The sequence below is a fragment of the Schistocerca piceifrons genome, chromosome 5 (assembly GCF_021461385.2).
Source record: "Schistocerca piceifrons isolate TAMUIC-IGC-003096 chromosome 5, iqSchPice1.1, whole genome shotgun sequence".
NCBI classification, from domain to species: Eukaryota; Metazoa; Arthropoda; class Insecta; order Orthoptera; family Acrididae; genus Schistocerca; species Schistocerca piceifrons.
In genome coordinates this window covers 263555059-263571382 of record NC_060142.1, presented here as the reverse complement: position 1 = coordinate 263571382, position 16324 = coordinate 263555059, and the positions used below count along the sequence as shown (strand labels likewise).

Below are 16324 nucleotides of genomic sequence, written 5' to 3'. Positions count from 1 at the left end.
CACTGCAGAAGGCACCTATGCAGGGCTTAATAGAGAGCATAGAGCTTTAATTATTTTTATTTGTTGACCCAGCATGCGACTGATTTGTTGGGGTTTGTCTCACGTCTGTAAGGGATATTTTATCAGTTCCTATTTTCCATTTTCTGGGAAGGTTTATTTACTTTGGGTTTTTCTTATTCTTTAAGTTGTTAATGATAATGGAAGGAAATTATCAGTAGAGGATCTCGATTAATTGATATTTATTGACTACCTGTAGCATTTGGACATTTAACCATGTATCTATTGGAGCTAGTTAATGCCCATTCTTATGAAACAGCAGGGGCTCTCATATTATACATCATGACAAATGGACTCTCTAATAAACAGGATCTACTTTCACCACGTAATTATGGAAAGGAAGAGGGGAGCACAGACCTGGCTCCAGTGGACTTTTATGGAGACACGTAACTGTACCTAACCCATGCCTTCCACTTGTATTAAATTTAATGACTATAGGTCACGCAGAACAAGTTCGGCAAAAAACACTACAAGTGAACTCGGTCAGGGCGGAGGAGTATCTGTCAAATTATTTCAAACTTGAAACTTCCTGGCAGATTAAAACTGTGTGCCGGACCGAGACTCGAACTCGGGACCTTTGCCTTTCGGGGGCAAGTGCTCTACCAACTGAGCTACCCAAGCACGACTCAGGCCCCGTCTCACAGCTTTAATTCCGCCAGTACCTCTCCTCCTAGGTCACGCAGAACAAGTTCGGCAAAAACGAGCGCCAAAGAGGGGTAGCAAATGGTCCACTTGACTCTGAATGGCAATTTTTGGTTTAACCCAGTGTTCCGAAACAATACCACGCTACTGAACTGAAGGCGGAAGAACATTTACATCCCAATCCTGCTTATTTGGTAGCATACTTAATTGTTTTGTAAGTTGCATAGTGCAGCAATCAATCGTCGTTTTCTAGATTTTATTACTCAAATCCAGATTTTCGCCAGTGGCTAGTCATTCTCAATGCACTACTTTCTACTCACGATGCATGTAAGTCCCTGTTGTTCAGGCATCAGTCACATTTCTTTGAATTTTTGTATTCAATAGTGCATTGAGAATGGCTAGCCACTAGCCGAAATCTGGATTTGCGTAATAAAATCTAAAAAAGGACGACTGATTGTTGCACTCTATAATTTATAAGCCGCATAACAGTCGATGAGTGCACCCACATTCCGAATGGAAGGTAACCTGATGATACTTCATTGTATTTAAATCAAAGTAGTTATGGTGGCACAAGAAACACTATCAAACGGCGGGAAAAATTATGCGGGTCCCCATTTCATCAACAGGCATTAAAATCGGCATTTTTCAGAGACATGATAGTTTAACCCGAGTATTTTATGTAATACACACTAAATAAAATAAATAAACGCCATTTGGTCCATTGTCTGCTGCTTGTTACCAACTGATTTATTTCTGCGGAAAAAACACTCTCAAAATTAATTCTCTTGTACCGCAAATTTAATGAGAAAAATATGGAACAGTCCAACAAGTCCCGTTTCAGCGCATACACGTGTTTTGCGCTTGATAGGAGCGTGTATTCTGCAAATGATGTCTCTTACTTGCTTGTGTGTAATTTGTCACTTACAACCATCATCGGCCATGACAAGTCGCAACAAATGGAATAAAAATTCTCTAAGTAATTCGCTACAGTCACATTTAATGCTCGCGTTGGGTACGACATGCACAACAGAGCGCTCAAAACACTACTGAACGTTCATTGGCTGTAGGAGAATGCGAGACTTAGGTGCGCAGAACAAGCCTAAACTCGACCGCCATCGCTTGTGACTACAACAACAGCAGCGTCCGAAAGCCGAGAGTAGATGACGAGGCATAAAGTTATCTGTATTTTTATAATACTCTGCAAATTCCGCTGATATTTTACTCGTCAGTTTACCAACTGGAATTAGTTTGCTTTGGTGGCTTTGCTATTACAAAATTAAATATATTTTAGGTTCCCTGTTTGACATGGCTACAAAGAACAAACAAAAGGAAAGTAAAGACAAAAACTATGAATTTAAAACTGAATGGACCGAGACTTTTGCTTTTATTCAAAACTTAAATGGCTTGCCGACCTCTCTTATTTCTCGGAAAAATTATCTCGTAACAACAAATCAAATTTTGAGACAGATACTTTATAACGAAACAAGTGTCAGTTAACACCAAATATCCTGTTGGTGATGCAAGGATTAAAGCGGCTGAGGAACTTCAGGAAACTCAAGATAACTAAAATACTGTATTTAATTACTGGATGCTGTTTTCCAACAATGTTAATACTGCCAGTTTTGTGATTATTCATGAGATTGCTAAGAGGGGAAAACGTTATGCAGACAATGATTTGATAAAAACTTGTTTTATAACGGAATTCGAAGCACTGTTTCGGGATTTTAAAAACAAAGCAGATATTCTAAAAATAATTGAAGAATTACCATTGTCTACTGAAACAGTGAAAGATAAAACAGTCAAAATTGATTTCCATTGTTGAAATGCTTTCCAGTACAACCAACCAATAAGTCGAAGATGTTAAATTGGTTTCAGCTGTAAGTTGGCAAGTATTGTTACATACATGACAGCCAAGCTTCACTTCTTTTTAGTATTTGTTTCATCTAAATTCCTAAATAAGAATTTTTACTGTTATTTACATTCAAAAGTCAAACACATGGAGAAGATATAGCAAATAATCTGAGTGCATTGAAATAAATTAGATTTCACTCGACAAATTGTCTCAGTTTCAACAACGGAATAAAAGTATGATCGACGTGTGAAAAGTGTTTGCTTCTACATTTAAAGAAGAAAATTAATCACGAAATACTTACCACTGCATCATTCATCAGGAGGTGATTTGTGTGCAGATATTTGCAGAAGAAATTTTCAAAGTTGTGGAATTGATGATCAAGATTATCAACTCCATTATAGCTAAAGCTTTTAATCTCCACCAAATTAAAGAATTCTTAGTTGAAAAGGAGCGTGAGTACGCAGATGCTCTACTGCATAACAAGATACGTTGATTACCAAGAGGGAGCGTTTTGTTAACATGAATTAAATAAGTATTAAAGCAGCTCTCCTTGAGAAGAGCTAACGAACGATCAGTGGATTCAAAAGGTTTACTTTATGATAGAAGTTAAGTCGGGTCTAAATCAGCGTAATCGTAAACTGCAGCCGAAAGGAAACAATTTCATCACTGTTAGCGTGAGTTATTTCAATCTATAACATATTACCTCTTTCTGCTCAAGACTCACGTTCACTTCCCAATCTTGTTGAAATATCCTGAAGAAAATAATTCTGCTACTGAAATTTTCTATTTCAAAACAAAATTTTTGAATGTAAGGGAAGCTGCGTAAAAAAATATAATATCTTGCCGAAGGAGGTTAAAGAGAGCTTATTTCAAAAGGCAGCTAAACAGTTACCTGTTAAGCAATATGTCAGCATTTTTCGATACGGTGAAGTATCAGGTAAAAAATGTCCTAACACACAAATAATAATAACGATAGTAACACCTATCATTTCACATAACACTTTCACACTCTATTCACTTCTGTTTTTCAAGGAAAACCTTTCTCCCAAAGGGTTGTAAAGTATGATACTAACACCTTATTCTTATTCTGAGCTCAACATCTCACTCATTATAGATGCATGCTATCTCGGTTTTTAGACTCGCAGTTGGGAAGTTGTGGGGAACAAAATGGAAACCAAATATCGTCACTATCGTCCTGACATCAGCTGATAGTGTGTTTAGAGTTGTGTTATGAAAAACGTTTGTAGTGCATGTACTGTGTGCAGTGACTGGAAGGCAGGAACAAACGAACAATGTGCCACTATCTTTCTGCACTATTAAAGGACTCATTTGTAGAATAGTATTGTGTCCTAAGGATGAATCGAATGAAGTGGTTCTGTCTTAAACAGTCTTGCCTTGTATTCGGCATGGTGAAGGCTCCAGTCTTCATCCGACCATGCTGATTTAGGTTTTCCGTTGCTTCCTTACATCTCTCCAAGCAAAGACTAGGATAGTTCGTATAACAAGGGCATGGCCAGCTACCCTCCGATTCCTTGTCAAACTAGACCTGTAAGTACGTAAATGTCTGTATACACAAATTACGTTATTCTTATTGTTCTTAAATTGTAATACCGTGACATGTTCAATATCTTTGCGAAAGTGATTTACGGATGAATACAGCAACAACTGCTGCTACTACACCTGCAACTACAACACAACTACAACAACTACTACTACTATTGCTACTACTACTACTAATAATAATGATAATAATAATAATGCCGACATACTCTCTCACTAATGACGCAGTCCATTAAGTGAAACACCTAGAAAACCAGAAGACTTACATAACCTGACATACACGTTTGAGTTAAAAGTGGATACAGTACAGATCAGTTGTCGCTATTTTAACGATATTGTTTTACGTTTCTTTCACAGTGTTACTTAAAAATATTTTTCTTTGCCACGTTTCAACGAATTTCTGTAAAGTTTTCATCCGTGCTTCAGTGTTTCACATGTTCCGATGTGCCATTAGGTTCACTCTCACTCCCATTCTCGGACGAAACAGTGTTAATTTTCCAGACACCACTACTAAGCGCGACGCAGATCGTGCTTTCGCCTTCGGTGTGTGGTAACATTTCACGGGATGGCGCAGTTCCGCTTTTAAAATAATGCTGTTCTATCCAGAACTTTGTAAATTAATAATGCCATACATTTCACTTTTTTCGGGAACTATAATAATTTATAATCAGCTTCACCTTCATAGGTCTGATTGACTTAGAAGAACATCCCGCAATGTAAAATGGTATAAGACTCTCGGGCCTTTCAGGGTTGGGACTAAAATTCCAGATGAGAGGATACCAATGATAAGTCTCACTGATGATATTGCTACCCTCAGAGTAACAAAAGAAGAATTACGGTAACTACTGAATCGAATGAACAGTCTATAAAGTGTACTATGGACTGAGGGTAAACCGAAAAGTAAAAACGAAAGTAATTATGAGTAACAGAAATGACATTAGTTGTAGACTCAACATCAAAATTGGTGACCACGAAAAGAAGGAATTCAACTATCTTGGAAGCAACACAAGACAGACGAAGCAAGGAAGACATAAAAAGCAGACTATAATAGGGAAAGAGGGAATTCATGGCTAAGAGAAGTCTACTGGTATCAGAAAACAGTCTTAATTTGAGGAAGATACTTCTGAGAATGTACGTTTAGAGCACAGCATTGAATGAAATTGACTCGTAGACTGGGAGGAAATCTGAGAAAAGAGACTCGAAGCGTTTGGGATGAGGTGCTAGAGCTGAAATTTTGAAAACTAAGCTGACAGATAAGAAGTGAGGGGTTCCGCTGAAAAATCGGCGAAAGAGGACCAAGAGGATAACACTGACAAGAAGGGACAGGAAGGTAGGATATGTTTTAAACCAACAGAAAATAACTTCCATGTCACTAGAGGTTAACACTGATCAGTAAAAGGGGCAAAACGGTAGGCCATGTGTTACGACATCAGGGAGTAACTCCCATGGTACTAGGCAATAACTTCCATGGTACCAGAGAGAGCTGTAGTGAGTAAAACTGTAGGGACAGTAAGAAATTGGAATATACCAAACGAATCGTTGAGGATGTTGGGTGGAAGTGTTACTCTGTGATGAAGGCGCAGCAGAGAAATTAGTGGTGGGCCCCATTGTACAGGAGTCGAAGGATACTGGTCAGATTGGGAAGGATCTGGGTAACTGAAGGGATTTTTTTCAAATGAAAGTTAAAAGTTCTTCAGTTTATGAGTTATAGGGGTGCGAGCCTTGTCGGTATTGAGGTTATCATGAAGTTAATTTCGGTGCCAGAACCAAGCCCGAGAAAAGTGCAGGAGAGGATTCACATCTTCGATAGCTGGAAGGAGGGGACATAGCCAGTGTTCTGTCTGGCGATGACCAGCAGCTAACACGTGATTTCTTTCCCATGCTTGCTATTGCTTGCCCACAGTAGGAACATAGTGGGCATGTTTCAGCAGATCACGTTTCACAGGACGGAAAAACCTTCGTCAAAGCTAAGATCCTACTCGACACTTAGGTCACAATGCATTACACAGGGTATCCCAAATTAACGATCCATTTTCATGGAAACATTACTGTGATCAAAGCTTATTTCAGTGGTCTTTGAGATGCTGTCCGTAGAAGAAAGAGCAGCCATTGTTTCCTAAAATATCCGAGAAGTTGTGTGAGCTGTCAAAAATATGGAAATAGTTTTTCTAGTCAATAAATTCGGAGAAACGTCCTGGACGACCATCAGTATCTGACGACGTAATCCGGAGCATTGAGGAGGTCACTGAAAGAAACCCCACGCACTTCCGTTCGTCGGTTGGGCCATGAGTTCAACATCCCACTATCCACTGTTCGATGTACTTTTCGTTTTACGCTGAAAAAGATGGCGTATCGCATATTACTAATGCATTATCTGGAGGAGGAAGATTGTGCCACCCTTCTGGAAATGGGTGCTGATTTTTAGTAGCATATGGAAAATCAAAACGTGTTAAGTAATCTCCTCTACTGAGACAAGGACACATTTTGTGAACCTCCACAACTGCCGGATATTAGCCGATGTCCAAGACAATGATTTATAAACCATTCACTTTTGCAGATCAGACGACAACGGGTCACAGTTACCTTTTCCTGGAACTTCAACTGGAGTCTGACGGAATTCTGAATTCCGCTGTGTATCAGCAGGGCGGCGCTGCTCCCCACTTTTCTCTCACTCTTGGAGATTACCTCAACTGCATAGACAGTGGATCGATAGAGGTTCACTGCAGATTTGGCCACCTGACCTTACCACCTGGCTTCTTCACTTGAGATTAAATCAATTCCCACGTGTACAAGGTTAACATCAGTACCCTGTGTCAGCTGCCTGATCGGATTGTGAAGGCAGTTAACAACATCAAACTTGACTAAGTACGAAGCGTGTTCCGAGCTACGGCAGAAAGATCGTCTGTTTGTAATGATGTACAGGGTAGCCACTTTGAACTTTAATGATTTATAATGCCTCACATGCGCCCTTGTTGTATAGATATATGTTTTTCTATATTATACATGGGTTACGTGAAAATGATGTATTAATTTTGCAACACCCTGTACTTAAACTTTACATAAAAATTTAAAGTGAATAAACAATATAAAAATTTTAAATACCATTCAGAATGACTAGGTGACCGGCGCAGCATCAAACCAGTCAGAAGACAGATGACAAAAATGTTTGAAAAAAAATCAGTTTCTAAATAATTTACACACATTGACGCCTGCAATGGCGACTGTCTCTTTTTCTTGGCAATGATTTTAACGAAAGTAAAAACGAGAAACAGTGTGTTTCCCGTTCTTATCACTCACTGGAAACAAGAGTAAGAATGCGTTGGCCGCATTTTTCAGTGATACACTGTCTAACAACAAAGTAGTCCAAAATTTTATATTAATACAGATTGATTATTCGTAACTGTAATTTCTCCTAGCTGTTCTCCTTGCTGTGCCTTTCCTATTTAGAGAAATCTGTCACGGACAGTTTTATTGCCTTGAGTAATTTTTATTATGTTTAGCTCATAATGGTTCAAAAATATAAATGTACAGCATTTGTAAGTGCTCATGTCAGTGAAATACCTTAACGCATATTTTGAAAGTAAATACGGGTACTTTTTGCTGAAGAGGATCTCACTGCTACAGGCGCCATACGATATTAAACGTGTCCTGCGTTGGATAACAAAGCCATACAAATTATGAAAATGGATCTACGTATGTCCTTTTGTAAGAATGTGTGTGTGTGTGTGTTCCACACCTTCTCCTAAGCCACTGGACCGATTTAAACCGCATTTGGTACACTTATCATTTACTGTCTGGAAAGAATCGATGTGGAGATAAGAACTACACACCTATCAAAGGGGAGGGGGTAGAGGTGAAGAAGCAGTGTTCTTAACGACGCGAGGCTATCCATACTTTAGTTATCCAGTATTTGAGAATGAGAGCACTTAGAGAGTTGCAAAAAACCCTATTTCAAGCCTTTACGAAACTTTTATTCGCAGATGACCGCCACAAATTTATGACAGAAAAAATGTTTATAGCTTGTTACATTTTCGCTGTTCATGCAGTAAAACTGCTACATGAAGCATTTACAAGGGGCGTTTAGTAACTAATGCAAACCTGTTTCTTCCACGACCAGTTTTGATTGAAAACATGAGGAATTTGTTGTGCGATATCACGCAGTATTCCTGCTTCAGCCCCTAAAATTTCATAAAGTCCCCATTGGCGGCATTGCTGTCGCAGCCTTAAAAATGGCTTTTGTAACAGAGGTGCGATCTAAGAAAAGACCTGTCATTTAGTTTCTTTTGACAGAAAACCAGAGCATGGCAGACAGGCGCTTGCAAAACGTCTACAGAGACCTTGCAGTGAACAAAAGCACGGCGAGCCTATGGGCGAGGCATCTCCCATCATCGGAAGGAGGTCACGCAAACACGTCCGATCTCTCGCGCGCTGGCCGGTCGCATACAGTTGTGGCTCCTGCACGACTTCAGCGTGTTCCTCGCCACCAAAATGCAAACGATCTTCTTCTCCATGACAACTCAAGGCCTCAGACAAGCCTGAATACTCGAGAGGAGCTCACAAAAATTCATTGAACTGTTCTTCCTCGCCCACCCTACAACCCGGATGTCGCAACTTCCGACGTTCATCTTTTTGGCCCGAAGAAGGATGCCTTCGGCGGGAAGCACCACGTGGATGATGGTTCAAATGGTTCAAATTGCTCTGAGCACTATGGGACTTAACAGCTGTGGTCATCAGTCCCCTAGAACTTAGAACTACTTAAACCTAACTAACCTAAGGACATCACACACATCCATGCCCGAGGCAGGATTCGAACCTGCGACCGTAGCAGTCGCGCGGTTCCGGACTGCGCGCCTAGAACCGCTAGACCACCGCGGCCGGCCACTTGGATCATAGGGAGGTTATTGGTGCAGCAGGACATTGGCTCCGACGTCAACCAATAGAGTGGTATCATTCGGGTATACAGGCCCACCCTGTAAGGTTGGGTAAGGCCGACGGATTAAACAGAGTTTATGTTGAAAAATAGGGTTTTGTAGCGAAAAGAGTGAGGGCTAATATGGTGTATTATAATCCTCAATAAAACCAACCTGATTTCATAAAAAATGCGTTGCTTTACTTTTTGAACGCCCCTCGTAATTTATTATTTCTTTACTACTAACTATATTCGTGATATACTTTGCAGGCTGTATTCGCATATACCAATGAACCCATCAGAAAAGTTACATCGTTATAAGACACATAGTTCACGAGATATGGCGTCAAACACTGAGATGCGAGAAAATAACTGCTTCATCATGCATACCTTTTTAATTTATTGCTACTTTGCTACTAACTTTACTGGCAACACGTTTCACAACGGTTTCCACATATGCCACTGAATGTATCTAGAAAAATATATCACTGCACGACACACTGTTCGGGAGATATGACGTCACAATCACTGCGATGCATGGGAAACAACCATATCATGCATGATATTTTAATTTATTAGTTCCTTAATACAAACTTTGTTCACAACACACTTCGCTAACAGTAGGCACATATGCCGCTGGATACACGTCCAAAATTATTCATTGTACAACATATGCTACAGGAGAAAAGCGTCGTACACGCTGAGCTGCGTAAAAATGAAACTGCATGATGAAAACCGCTGGACAAACATGTGAAATAGGTGTAAAAATACACGAAAATGTGTAACGTTTAAGTCTAAAGGAAAGTGTGGTGTTTATGCCTCACAAAGAACAGTTATATCAAGTGGTGTGAATGGTTCAAATGATTCTGAGCACTATGGGACTTAACATCTGAGGTCATCAGTCCCCTAGAACTTAGAACTACTTAAACCTAACTAACATAAGGACATCACACACGTCCATGCCCGAGGCAGAACTCGAACCCGCGACCGTAGCGGTCGCGCGGTGCCAGACCGAAGCGCTTAGAACCACTCGGCCCAAGTGGTGTGCTGACTGTGTATCTTATTACGTGTATCTGTACATTTACCTAACATTTTTTAAATAATCCGTCTGCTAGCAAGGAAGGAATACCGCTAACCCCAAACTAATTAAAATCAGTGCGCGATAATGGCAAATTAGAGGTAATTACATTCAAGTGTACTCGATCTTCCTACGACCCTGTAAATCTAGATAAGTACAAAACTAGTCCCTATGCGAAAAATCCACAAACTGTGTGAAATAAACTTCTTACCTCGTCTTGGTGTCGCCTTGGATAACGCGTTGTTCTGCTCTCAGCACTGCAAACTACAGTTGCAAAAGCCAAAATGCAAAATTTTTGACTGAGGATGTAGAATTTTTTTGAATAAAAACGGCTTGGAGTTTGGAGGCGGAACATGACTGAGGAGAATGTCTGTGATATCTTACTTGAAAATCTTACTATACTGTGGAACTGACTTGCAATTGTTCAGCCATACCATAAAAATTACATTTATGCAAACGAATGATCTTTACAAAAAATACAATAAAAAGCGTGGAGTTACATATAAAGCAGGTCTCATTTAAATTCGTTCTACAGCAAAAGCGCATAAATACATGAATACTGATTACCTTATTGTAGATCGATGTAACAATATGTAGAAAGATTCTTTAGCAAGCTTTCATAATAATATTTTCTCAATTAACTTTATTTCAAATCCTACTTATTCCATTAATCATTTATACACAGCACTGAAATTATTATACTTAATGTTTAATACTAAACGACTGTCCACTCCGGAGCATTGCAACAAACACTCCCAGCTTCTGGCTTGCTACTCTTGCTACTCCCGAGCAACCACTGTCTACTCCTGCCCGTCCTAACATAAACTCATTGTTACACATACTCTGCGTCAGCGATAGCTGCCTCGGAGCCTTCTTTCACATGTACATCGCTTATTCTCCTGGATAATACGTTAATATTAACAATTTTCATTATATGTACCTATTTCAATTATATTTAACATATGTGAAATATATCGGACATGTGCGTATGCGGGCAAAGCCACAGGTAAGAAGCTCATCCTAAACCCTCTGAACGAGTTCAATCAAATTTGGTACACATATTAGTTACAATCTGGATAGAAATACTTTAGAGGTAAGAAACATCAGCCTCTTATTGGGGTGAGTGTGTGTGATAGTGTGGAGAGAGAAGGGAGGATGAGGACATAGACAGCAAGGGGGCGGAGGAGTTAAGCACAGATACAAGAAGGAGGAAATATACAGTGATATGGAAGGGGGGAAATAGACAGAGAGAGGAGAGAGGAGGAGATGGGCAAAGACATGAGGAAGAAGAAATGAACTGAGACAGGAGGAGAGATGAACAGAGAGTGTGGGGGTGGAGGAGATAGACGGATTGAGCGGGAAGGGGGAGATGGACTACTAGAAGATTACAAAAAATACATTACCAACCAACGCCGGGTCCTTGGCTACAAAATAAAGTAGCGTTCGTGTTCTTATTTTGAAACCTTCGTTAATTGAATTCTTTACGGAGCAATGATTGACTTGAAGAAGAGTAGCCGGGGTAACAATACCTCTACATTTTAAGCACCATATCGTCACGCTAACGAAAAAGTTTCTCAATTACGGATAGTTTTCAAAACCGTGAGCAGGAAGGGTCTTGTCGAGATTTTTCTCGCCGTAGCTGCGCTTGGTACATTTTCCGAGAACCCGGACAAGATCCCATCAGCAAACTTTGAGGTTTTCTCCTTAGCCGCCGGACGTAGCATTTCTCACGGCTTACGACAGCCGAGTCCTTTCTGTCCGCAATAGTTTCTCCGAGTTGGGCGAATTTCATAAATCACCGCACCCAAGCGCTGAGATCTGAGGAGGACGCTGTAATGCGCTCTCTTCGATTTGCTCCACTTCTCTGGAAATATGACGCCCGCAGCTATTGTCTTCTAACAAATTTCGCTGCGTCTGAAACTCGTGAGATTTATTTCGTCCTCGCGGGTCTTAGCTGGAGGTTTACTGCTACATTCTGTTAATGGCCCCCACGTAATGTTTACCGGAAACTCTGCTGCTCAGGAAACACACTCATGTTTCACAAAAAGGGAATATGATGCCATTTTAGAAAAGCCGGTTCCTGAATTCGGTGGCCGTATTACCATAGTGTTGCAACAGCTCCAAGACGTAATATTTCACTTTAGTGACCTCGAATGTGGTTCAAAGATCAGCAAGTATTGCCATCAACTACTGAATTGTGTCTCGAAGTGCTTTGATTGCAGTTGGGGCAGTTAGTGAGTGTTGTGGATGAACACTTCATGCAACTGAACCTGAGAAAACTTCACGTCAAGAATATGAAATATTTCAGTATGAAACAAGAAAAACTGTTGCATGAATAATTGTCTTCACTTAGGCTACGTCCTAAATATAATGTGTGACTGGCATCAGAAGATTTTGCAAGGCTATATAAGAGTTTGGCGGATCCGTGTTGATGATTCACATTATAACAGAATGAGGAAAATGTAAAATATGTGCTTGTATTTTACGTACAGGAACTCATCTTGAAACAGTTGCTCAATTAATGTTTTATGTCATACGGAAGAAGATTGATTCAAAGTATTTATTTCTCAGTAAAGTATATTATCAATATATCAACTTTTTATTGGTTTCATGATGACGCTCTCATCACTGTGAAAAGGTGTGAAGCATTTATAGTGCAAAGTATTACTTCGGATGTTTTGGAGGTTTGCACATTGGAGAGAGAGCAGAAAACTCACACTGAGAACACCAGCACTGTAAACAGAGATAATTATGAAAATTCGTGTGCATTACATCTGCGATATCCAACAGTTTGATCATATAGTGTCTTATGTTCTGTTTACGTTACAGAAATTAGTTAAGTATCATAACCTGTGTTTACTTTAACCGTTTCTCAGCGTGCACGACCCTGAGTACTTAGGCTCACGGTAAAGTAGCTATTATATCATCATTCTCACAACACAAGATCTAACTTATTTTGTAAGCCGGTTGTATCCTTTCTTAAAATAAAAACATTCTAAAATATTTCCTCCTTATCCCCTCTGGAAAAGCTGCCTCGCACTCTATTCAAAACTCCATACTGAGTTACAGTTAAGATACATCTGAAGCACTTCCAGTTTTCATTTCCGCTCCGCAATTTTTCCCAACAAAAATTACATAATGATTATTTCTGTATGTCTGTCTTAAACAAATGATAATTTACTTTTTCATTTACGGTACGTAACTCTTTCTTTCCATTGTTGGTCACTTACGTCTTCCTGTTTCGTTTTCTCCTTTCATTTGTTATAGTTCCTCCTATTTCTCTTTTGCTTCATCTCCCATTAAGCAATCTGCCTGTTAAATATCTGAACTATCCAACTTTTCATTAAAAAAATTGAATTCTCTTGTTTCATAGATGTTGCTGTTTCAGGTGCAACCATTATTTTTTCCGAGTATTAGATTCAATTCCGAGCACACGATCTGTTATAACACCTGTGTCCTAATGAATATAAGGTCTGTGAAAATAATACATTAGAAGGTTTCATGGTCCGAATCTCGCCAAATTGTACAACGCGTTTAGTTAAGGGAAATATGCGTGTTATTTCAACAAACTGCCTGTCCTGCACGTCACTAAATAAAAATTCTTTTCCGTGTGTTTTAAATGAAACTTTTTATTTGTTAGCGGTTTCACATTATTTGACTGGTGATGGAAAAACCTGTCGCAACACAATAATTTTGTTTGCCAATAATTGCGGAATTTATTCAGGGGTATTTTCTGAATATCTCCGTATGACGGAAACGTGGTCTTGTGTGGTTCGTTAAAGATTAATAATGTAATTATGATTTAGTATACCAGTTACTTAAGTTTCTGTAAAATACCTTCACAACAGCGAAAAAGCCTGTAATATTCAGTCAGCAAAGCATACAACACAAACCAAAAGTAATTCATCAATCCTCAAACGCAAAAGTACTGCGATGTGGTTGCTATCCCTGCGGGAACAGCTGAGCATAGCCTAGTTGTGCCATTTGCTGCATTGCATTCGTATAACGCAAACACGTGGTGCATATCAATGGGCAAACTGATCTATAGTGCTGCACATCACTGTTAACGTGCAACAAACGCTGCCAGAAGTACGAACTCGAGGATAGAACTGAGCAGTATTGAACGCAGGCTTGAGGGCAAAAGGTAGAGAGGGCATTACTATAGTCAACAGCAAGTACCATGAATAAATAGAACAAGTTTGTTTGCAAACAAGACATCCAGTGCATGAAGTGACCTGAAAAGAGCTCACTAAACAAGAGTCAGATTCCAGGTAGAAGAATAACAATGAATTATTAGCAATAACATGAAAGGAACACTGTCCATTAATCCACAAATAATACAGTTAATTCAGTCACAGTAACATAGTGGAACATTATGAACCTAACAGTATAATTTCTATGCCCAGACGGACCACTGCTTGGGCGCCTGTCCAAGAGTCACAATCACAGAAGAGTCCAAGTCTGTTGGTTAGGTCTCGCCGCTGGAGTCAGTAGAAGCCACAGTCGCTGAGCGCTGCACATCGTGGCATCTAGAGGGCTCCAAAGGCGATAGTATCCAGAAAGGTGAGTCGGCTTCAGCCAGCCTGGTTGTGAAAATGTGGCATCCTAAATAAGGAGTAAGTCAAAAAGTACTTTACTACTTTGGAATAATATAGAAATTTATTGAGATAACTTACAGAATCGGCAGATGTGTCATTTTGTAGCAAACAATCTCAGGTTTCACATAAAAGTTTGAAGTATCATTTTGGGTCGATGTGATTACCATGTCTAATGCGGCCAAACATCCCACCGGTAATCAATTTCTTCTCATACTTGTTGCTGCAAATCGGGCATAACTCGTGCAGCACCAGTGTAGATTCGATTTTACAGGTCGGTTAAATTGTTCGGTAGGGTGGTCTTTAATCAAACCTGTGAGGAAAAAGTCCAGTTGTGTCACCTCTAGGGAGCGAGGCGGCCATGCAATTGGCCCTTCACGGCCAATCCACCGAACTGTGACGCGATTGTCGAGGAAACCTCCAACTTCCGTAAGAAAATGAGGTGGTGCACCGTCTTCCTGGTAGTAAACCAGCCCACTATATTAATCGATTTGTGAAATTAAAAAGTTTTCAACCGTATTCAGATACACAATACCATTAAAAGTTTTATACATGAAGAAGAAGGGACCGTACCTCGTGATTTATCATGTCGCAGTGAACAGTCTGTCTCAACAAAGTTCTTGTGCCAAGAGTAAATAGTAGGCCTGCTTGGAGGTCCTTTAGCGTATTCGGTGCGAAATTTACGACGACAGTTGTTGTAAAGTTCGTTTCATGAAACAAAAACACATGGGAAGCACAATCCGCGCCAGTGAAAGTAGCCGTTTTAACTGTGCACAACGCTAGCACTCCTGGTGGTGATATAATTGCTGATCCACTACGTTAAACAAACTTGAGATTGCTTGCTACAAAATAGCACATCTATCGATTACGTAAATTAGCTCAATAAATTTCTATATCATTCCGAAGTTGTAAAATCTTTTTGACTTACCCCATACAACCGCGGAAGAAGGATACAGTGTGGACTACTTGTGGCGACGTGACATTGCTGCCATAGCTGCCCTTTCTAATGGCTGAATCGATGTCGCCTCTTGGCGAAGCGAGAACCTCTGATCGTAGCTGGAATTTGCCATGACAAAAGGCCGTTCTTGCTGTCGTTTTTCAGAAATCTTTCTCTTCGTCTCCCAATGCCACGGTGTTTACAGGGACTCACTTCAGCAACCCGCGTCGGTGGTTCGTTATGCCGGTGGCCTAAAGGCCCCAACACCTCTTTGCATACTGTCGACATTTGCACTGTTGCGCAGATGTTCTCACTGTAATACAAGTACAAAGAAAAATTATGGTAAGAAATCATAGAAAATGAAATTATTCTGTAATGAGACATTGGGGACCACAGGTAGTGTACATGGAAACATACAGAACTCATAAATATCCCTGAACAGCCTCTGAAATTTTATAGTTGGAGTTCTGGTTCAACCCAGAAATGTACAGTACTATTATAATGCTGAACTGCCAATAGAGGCGACTGATATCCAGCTGTGGACGGGCTTCATACATTATTTCGTTAGCACAATTTTCCACATTGAATAATTCGTTTCTAAAAATTAAGTTATTCAGAACGTAATTCCCCATCACATTAGTCACCTAAACCATAGAAAATATGATAAATTTATTGATTTGCTGGTAAATGTAAA

The 16324-nt window shown here is 39.9% G+C and overlaps 1 non-coding gene across 1 annotated transcript; it reads right to left on the bottom strand.

Moving 5' to 3' along the window:
* Positions 1-604: 604 nt before the first annotated feature.
* Positions 605-679, bottom strand: Trnas-cga. The gene has a single exon. It is a non-coding gene; the product is annotated as a tRNA-Ser (tRNA).
* Between the last annotated feature and the right edge of the window lie 15645 nt (positions 680-16324).